Below are 8,540 nucleotides of genomic sequence, written 5' to 3'. Positions count from 1 at the left end.
ACCAATTTTATGATTCTCCTGGAAGTTTTGAGTTGGGCATAGTTCCTTGGTGTTCATTTCAAGTGATCAAAGCTTAAAAGAAAATCCCTAGAAACCAATAATTGGAACTAGACCTCCTTAGGATGGAGTAGAGGTAAGAGTGGGGGAAAAGGACACTAGATATGATGCCAACAGGATGATGCCATCTGCTTGGCTTCAGAGCATTCTGCACTCAAGGTCAATCCAGAGCCTATACATGTACTGTCACCTCTCAAATGCCCACAACTGCTATACTTATCAGGAAAATGAGAGAGGGGACCCAAGGAAGAATCAGTCCCAACAATCATATGAACACTTCTAAATTTTCAATACCAAGGATTAATTTCTGAAGTATAAGCTGATAACCAGAAGCTGTCCAGTTAGCCATTAACTGGAATGCATGTGCATCATTGCCAAGGAGCCTTTGGGCTTACAAAACCATATACATCTTATTTGTCTCTGATTTTAAAATAACCCATTCCCTTGTTGGGTATGCAGGTAAGCAGTGGAGAAAGTGGTACATCTGCAATACCAGCTGGTGCTAAGGATTTCAATGCTTCCAAAAATGTGACCTAGAGAAATTTATTAGGCACCAGACGGGTTCTTTCCTCTAAGCCAAGATGCCCCCATTTAAGTCACTTTTGAACTCTGTTTCAAGCTTACATTATGCAAATTCTAGTTGTGGTTGAGGACAGTTTTCTTTTTCTTTGGACTCTGTCTTTTTCTACTGTGTTTTCCTGAATGATCCTTGAATCCATATTTACATCTAGTCCCAGTCATCTTTCCTGTAGAGGTGTTGTAGAGTTGTGATTTTCAAAGGTCTTATTATACTGTTAAAAACAATAGCCTGAGAGAGTCCAGGTGTCAACTTCTCAGGTCCACTTTCACCATCTGATGGTGTTTGCTAGCAGCTGCCAGTGCCTGACCCAGAGGGCAAAATGTTCTTTAGCAGGGAGGAGGGGAAGGCGTAGAGAGTCTGGGGGTAACGCAGCATGTTTGTGGGTTGGTATTGATTTGGCTTTGTACACCTTGTTCCCCAGGCAATTCAGACTGCATTCTCCTCAGCATCTCTGAAGCTGACCGTCACATTTTTCAATGCTCTCTGAAGAATTTTCTTGAATGCATGTTTGAATTGTTCCACATCAAAAAGATCAATGTCTTCATCTGGTTCAGTACTCATCTGAGTTTGAGTACATCCCAAACTTTTTGGTGCCAATGAACTTAAGTATAAATGACATCTGCAAGGGCTGCATCCTTGAGACTCAAATACTTCTCACACAGCAGAACCAAGACCTGAACAAGACATTCCTTTCTCTGATGGAACTTATGGTCTGCAGTTGGTTAACAGATTTTTTAAAAATCCCAGGCTTTTAAGGTTCTCATCATTTCATACATGGGGATTTTCAAGATGGTCCTCCTGATAAACTGGGCAACAGTCTCATCCATCTCTTGGGCACGACCCCCAACTCCAGCAGTGCCCTTAGCAATGGTGTCCACCAAGGCACCTTCAAAGCCACCAATGGCAATTCCCAACACCCTAAGGCTCCAGGGTATGAGGCCCCACAAGGGCCAAGATGGTAGTCTGTTGTTAAGAGATCTTTATGTATTCTAGATTTTAACCCCATGTCAGATATATGATCCCATATTAACTCCACATCAAATATTTTCTCCCATTCCATTGGTTGTCTTTTTAGTCTGATACTTGTGTCCTTTGATGAACATTTTTAAGTTTGATGTACTCCAACTTATCTTTTTTATTTTATTGCCTCTGCTTTTGATGTCATATCTAAGAAAACATTGCCAAATCCATTGTCATGAGATTTTTCCCCTCCATTTCCTTCTAAGAGTTTTATAGTTTGACCTCTTATGTTTAGGTTTTTGATCCATTTTGAGTTATATTTTATATTTGGAATAAGGGAGATACACAAATTAATTACTTTGCATATGGCTATCCAGTTTTCTTTTTAAAAATTTGTTCTTTTTAGATGTATATGAGTATATTTTGACATATTATACATGCAAGGAGTATAATTTATTCTAATTAGAATCCCATTCTTGTGGCTTCACATGATATGGAGTTAATACTGATCATGTATTCATATATGACCATAGGAAAGTTATGTCTGATTCATTCTACTGTATTTCCTATTCTCCCTCCCCTACCTTCATTCCCCTTTGTCTAATCCAATGAACTTCCATTTTTCCCCTCCCTACTCTTCCTTGTTGTGGGTTAACATTCACGTTGTCAGAGAGATCATCCTTTCCCCATTGTGTGGTCTTAGCACCTTAGTTAGAATCACGTGACCACATAGATTATAAGTGTTTATTTCTGGGCTCCTTATCCTTTGCCGTTGGTTTGTATATCTGACCTCATTCCAGGAGTATATAGTTTTGATTGCTGTAACTTTATAGTAATTTTTGAAATCTGAAAGTGTGAGGGCTTCAGTGGTGTTTGGGTTTTATAGATTGTTTTGTCTATTTGGGACCCCTTGATATTCCATATAAATTTTAGGGTTATTTTTCGATCTTTGCTTAAAATGCTACTGAGATTTTACCAGGTTATGGGGTCCCGCAAGGGACTGCATTCAGTCTATTAGTTGCTTTGAGCAATGCTGACCTCTTAACCATATTAAGTCTCCAGTCTACAAACACAGTGTGTCATCCCATTTTTCTAGAATTTCTTTCAGCAGTGTTTTATTGTACTCAGAGAACAAGTCTTTCACTTCCTTGGATAAGTTCATTTTTAAGTATTTTGTTCTTTTTGACGCTATTGTAAATGAAATTGTTTTCATAATTTCCTTTTCAGATAGTTCATTGTCCACTTTTGCTTTTATTTAAAAAGAAGAAGAAAATCTGGCTCCATCAGCTGACTTTCCTGCATGGCAGCAGGTTTTGAGCTGAACAGCAGCTGCTCCTTGTAGGAGGACATTTGTTCTCCAGTTTGCTACAGCCCCTGTCTGGCCAGCTTCCCCTCACATTCCCTGCCTGCCCCCTGCAGGCATTTGTGCCTTCTACCCCTTATTTAGATCATCCACAGCGGTGGGTACACACTGCTGCTATCCATTAGGAAGGAGCTAGAGTGGTGGAACACTCTGGAACAGGCAGGCACCTTGACAACTGAACAAAACAAAATCAAATCTGATTTTCCATGCTCCTGAAATGATCTATAAGCACCCAATTAATGTATTGCAACCATTCAGAATAGAAAAACTTCAGAAACATATTGTGTGTGTTTTTCTGTACAACAGAATGCAGGATACAAAACTATTCTTTGTGATTTAACAAAATAGACAGTAATGACCCCATCCTGTGCTGGGTGATAAAGAAACTCCCTCAGGAGTTAGTGAACTATGTAGAGTTGTTTATCATTGCCTTGTAAATGGCCACAGACACGCGTGTTCCAGGCTCTTGCATTTGCTAGGGAATTTTTGTTTTTCTTCCCTTCCTAGAGGTTCTTGCTACCAGCAGGACATCTGCCTGTAGCAGTCTGCCTCCGCTTCGTAGCTGATGCTTTCAGCACACTGTGGGCTGGGACCAGGCAGCGAGGTTTACTAGAACTGTCAGAGTCAACAGTGGCAAAACAAGTTTCCTGTAGTCTCATCATTGCTTCACAGCTTACCCATGAGGTGGAGTAACAGAAGAGCCCACCCACAGATGAGATAAGGGACTGATAGTCAAGAAGACCAAAGCCACAGAAGTCATAGAGCTGACTTGGAGCAGGCAGGACCCTGAAGCTACAGTCCTCTGGCCAGCTGGGGAGCCACAGGGCTGGAGGCACTGCCCATCACTGTGGGAGGCACTTGACCTCTTGGCACTGAGCGCACTCTGTCTGTTCTTTAATGGAGAAATAAAAAGCACTTCTGCCTTTTCTGTATCCCTCTCCCTCTTGGGGGCCCAAATCAACAGCTCAGCAGCTTAAATACATTTTCACTTTTCCCAAGGAATTTCATTTTCGATTACATCCATGAGGCACCCCCTCCCCTTCATTGCTCTGTGGGAAGATTTTTGTTGTTCATTTATTTTAGATTTTTCATTGTGAACATTTTAAAATACATTCAATATTTTGAAAAGACCAGGATAATTAACCCCAAATGCCCATCATTCATTTTCAACTTTGCTGTTTTCTTTCGTCTCCCCCCTCCACCTTTTTCTTTCGTCCCCCTGAAGCCAGAGAGGTGGAACATTTTTAAATAACATTGTTTTGTTTTCAGGAACCCATTTTAACAACAGGCCATAATCTCCATGGATTGTCATGTATGAGTTATAGTACTAGCAAGGAAATGCACATGCACCACTCCTCCTTTTAACAACCCTCAAAGGTAAATCCCCTTTTAGTAGACGAGGACATTGAGGTTCTGCCTTAATGTGTGGCTAGAACAAAGGCTACATGATGGTGTATTAGTTGGGTAACTCTGAAGGAAAAAGCAACAACATTGTTTTCTTCTTTCTACTCTCGCCCCACTCAACAGTCACTTTGGACAGCAGGTGTTAAGTCTCCCTACCAACAACCAATCCTCTGATGCAGGACACCAACTGGATGTCCTCTAGTTCAACCCAATGTTGATGCTCACTACCTGGAGATAAAACCAGATCCCGAAGGTTGAGCTCTGGGACACACAAGACTGCCCCCACTTCAGATGCCCAGCTGCAAGTCCCAGGTTGTGGCCCATGATTCTGATTGTAGACCAGGGCTCCTATGATCCTCCTCCATGTGTTCCATTAATTTGCTAGAGGAGCTCACAGAACCCAGGGACTTCCATTTGCCCATTTATTGTAAAAGATAATACCAAGAATACAGATGAACAGCCAGATGAAAGAAATGTGAAGAGGCACGAGAAACAAGTGTGAACATTCTAGGCCTTCTTTGGGATGCCACCCTCCAGCACCTCTGTGTGTTCACCTACCTGGAGGCTCTCTGTCTTTTTGAGTATTTAGGGAGCTTCATAGGCATGATCAATTCCATCAACCAATTACAACGACCCCAGGTGATCACCTCAACTTTTCTCTCCTATCCAGAGGCTGGGGGAGGGCACCCAATGTCCATCCCTCTATCCTGCCTCAGTCTTTCTGGATATAGCCCCCATCCTGCATTTATTTAGGGGCCTCCTACCACTAGTTGTCCCATTTGTATACAAAAGACACTTATTATTTTGGAGATTCCAATGGTTTTTAGGAGCAATGAGCCAGGAACCCCCCGGGATGCCAAATATGTATTTCTTACTTCACAGTATCACAGATGCAGTTCCGGCTGAATAACAGAAAGGTCCCAAATGTAGTATCCTGAGCACGTTAAATGTTTCTCTCCTTTAAAAGTTCACCTAGGCCCAGATCTTGCCCAGGGTGAGCATGTGGCTGGGTAGGGACCCAGATCTCATCTCACCTCACTCAGCCATTCTCAACATCATAGACCAAGATGGCTGCTCCAGGTTTTCTTGTCAGCTGGAGGTGGAGAAGGGAATATTGGACAGTGTGCCCATTCCCTTGAAGGGCATGATCCTTAGGTTTCATGCATAGTTTCTACTCACCAACCACTGTCCTGCATTTCATCACATGATCACACCTGTGAGGGAGACTGGGAAATGTAGTCCAGATTTTGGGTAGGCTGTGACCTAACAAAAATTTAAAATTCAATTATTAAAGGGAAGGGAAAGAAAATGGATACTGGGGATTAGCAAGCAGTACTTTCATGGGTGGGATAAAAGGGTTCTTTTCAAGTTCAGAATGTGGTTTTGAGTTCTTTATTTTGGACTCAATTGTGGCCCATTTTACTAAACTCAGTGGTTTCTGGTTAAACTGGAGGTAGACATCCCTCGATTAGGGACTTGAATCATTTTGCCCTTGTCTCCATGAATATTTGCTTTGTGCATTTCTGTTCAGAACATTTATAACTATACTTTCCTTTTAGAATAAAATTTATTCTAATAGTAAATTTACATTATGTAAATTAAATTCTCTCACTCTCACTGGAGAGGCTCCAGTTACATAGTAACAGCCCCTCCAATGATGGTTTTAGATTCAGCTCTGCTCTTTCCTACTTTCATGGCTGTGGACACATTTCCCTTCTCCAAGCCTCCTTTTCCTTTCTGCAAATAATTCCATCTACCTCAGCTATGGTTGTAGAGGTCAACAGAGGATAAATGAAGGTTCTTAGCACACAGTGAACATTCGGTAAGTTTTATCTGTGTTCAGATATGTGTATAATCTCTCCCACTAACTCTATGCTGTTTAATTCCTATCATTTCTAAAAATAATAACTATAGCATTTTTTAGCATTTTCACAGCTATCATTTAATTTGTGCTTTACAATACCTATGAAATAGGTAGATGTGTTAGTAAGCTTCCCATCACTGTGACAGAATGCCTGAGAAAAGCAACTTAGAGGAGGAAAGATTTATTTGGGCTCATGGTTTCAGAGGCTTCATTCGGTGGTCAGCTGGCTCCATTACTTTGGACCTGAAGTGAGGCAGAACATCATGGCAGGAGGGTCTATTGGAGGAAAGCTGCTCACCTCATGGCAGCTGGGAAGCACAGAAAGAGAGAAGGAGGGGACTGGGGACAAAGGTCCTCCTCCAAGGACCTACTCCCTCCATTTAGGTTCCACTTTTTACAGTTTCCATCACCTCCCAGCAGTCCCTTCAGCTAGGAATCCCTTCATGGATTGGTGCATTGATGAGATCCAGGCCCTCACGAGCCAATCACTTCCCCAAACTTCCACCCCTGGAGATTGCTGCATTAGGGATCAAGCCTTCAACACAGGAGCCTTTGGGGGACACTTCCTATCCAAACCATAACAGTAGAGCAGATAATACTATTCTTCTCATCTTCTACAGTAGGCCCCCCTTATCCAAGGAGGACATGTTCCAAGATCCCCAGTGGATGCCTGAAATCACAAATAGTGCTAAACCCTATATAACCTTTCTTCCTATCCATACATACATGATACATATGTGAGAAACTTTAATATACACATTAGTTAGGTGAGAGATTAACAATAACTAGTAATAAAATAGAATAATTATAACAACACTATAAGAAAAGCTATGAAGGAGAGAGTTATGGTCTCTCAGAATATCTAATCATATCCTACTCGTGCTTCTTTCATTGGAAAGTGCAGATAAGGTGCACAATGTGCACAAGCTCAGAGAGTTGGATTCAATTGCTCAAGGTTGCAGCCTCTTCCCTCTTGGTGGGTCCTTTGTCACCTTAAACCAATCACAAAGCGGCCCTCTCTCAATCCTCCCCCTCAATTTCCCCATGACAGCCAAGCTCTTCACAAGAGTTGCCAGCATGTGCTACCTCTGTGTCCTCTTTCTGATTCTCATCAGCCCGCCCCATTTAACTTGTGCCTCTGCACAATTGCTCCTGGATAAAGCCTGACTGGCCTCAAGCTCTCTGTTCTTCTGACTCTTGCCCTCAACAATCCTCCATTCCTGTGTTTCCAAATGCCATCCCCAAAGTTTGTCACCTGTGCAGGCTCCTCTGGTCTTGATGACTCCCAGGTCAGGGGTGGGAGCAGGTTAGAAGAGCCCTTTCACAGAAGTCCAGACAACAAAGAGGATCTGAGCCAGGGTGGGGATGACGGAATTAGGAAAAAAAAAATTTTAAAAAACAATGATGCTTGGAAAGATTCCCACGATGTGGAGACTACATGGCTTTGGGATTCCGAGGGAGTCACGGATTCTAACAATGGGTGCATGGGAGACACTCAGGGATAGGACTGCAGGGGAAGCTATTGGGGCGTGTCTGATGCAGGTTGTAGACCTGAGCTGCAGGGAGGGAGGGACATCTAAACGGAAAGCCCAGTGGCTAAGGAATGTTTGCTCGGAATCCTTTTCCTTACACTTTCTCTGCCTAGTGATGCAGGCACCATCCTCTCCCCACCAGGGCCTCCCACATTGGCAGCAGAGTGGATAGAAGGAGAAATGTTGCTTCTCCATGATGTAGGTCATTATCACATCTACAAGGAGCCGTGGTAGTGTATTTTAGAGCACCAATATAAAATCATAGAGTTCCTGACAGGTTGTTTAAAGGATAGGGGACAGGTGGACATGTGTGACCTGTCACCTTTGAACCTTGTGGCTACACAGGACAGAACCTAAGGAGACCTGAAGGAAGAACTGGTCATCTTGGGAGTTTCTCAAGGTCTCTATATTTTAAAAAACCCTATACTCCTATGCTTCCTGGAGCTAGGTTTGGAGCTACAAAGAAGTTCTGAAGAATTGAACAACTGCTGAAAGCATCTGAAATCTCCCTGAATTAGGTCCAGTAGAGATGAAGTTGTAGTTAACCCACATGGCCACATAGGGGCAGCACACACAAACGCACCTCTTCATGAAGTGGTCCCATTGGCTTTGGTCTTATTCCCACTGCACCATCTACCCTCCTGCAGACTCTCAGAGCCTCACTCAGGGATCTAACTTTCTTAGCACCTGGCCTTCAGCCTTCAGCCTTGTATGCTAGGATGGGAGGGCCATCTACCTCCTGATGCCCTCTGGAGTCTCCGGGCCGTGTTGTCAGTTACC

The 8,540-nt window shown here is 42.8% G+C and overlaps 1 pseudogene; it reads right to left on the bottom strand.

The window, feature by feature from the left end:
• Nucleotides 1-467: 467 nt before the first annotated feature.
• Nucleotides 468-1,464, bottom strand: LOC113189879 (centromere protein N-like; annotated as a pseudogene).
• Nucleotides 1,465-8,540: the final 7,076 nt, after the last annotated feature.

This window comes from Urocitellus parryii, chromosome 14 (assembly GCF_045843805.1).
Source record: "Urocitellus parryii isolate mUroPar1 chromosome 14, mUroPar1.hap1, whole genome shotgun sequence".
NCBI lineage: Eukaryota > Metazoa > Chordata > Mammalia > Rodentia > Sciuridae > Urocitellus > Urocitellus parryii.
Note: the sequence above shows the minus strand (reverse complement) of the source record. Positions and strands in the feature narration are given on the sequence as shown.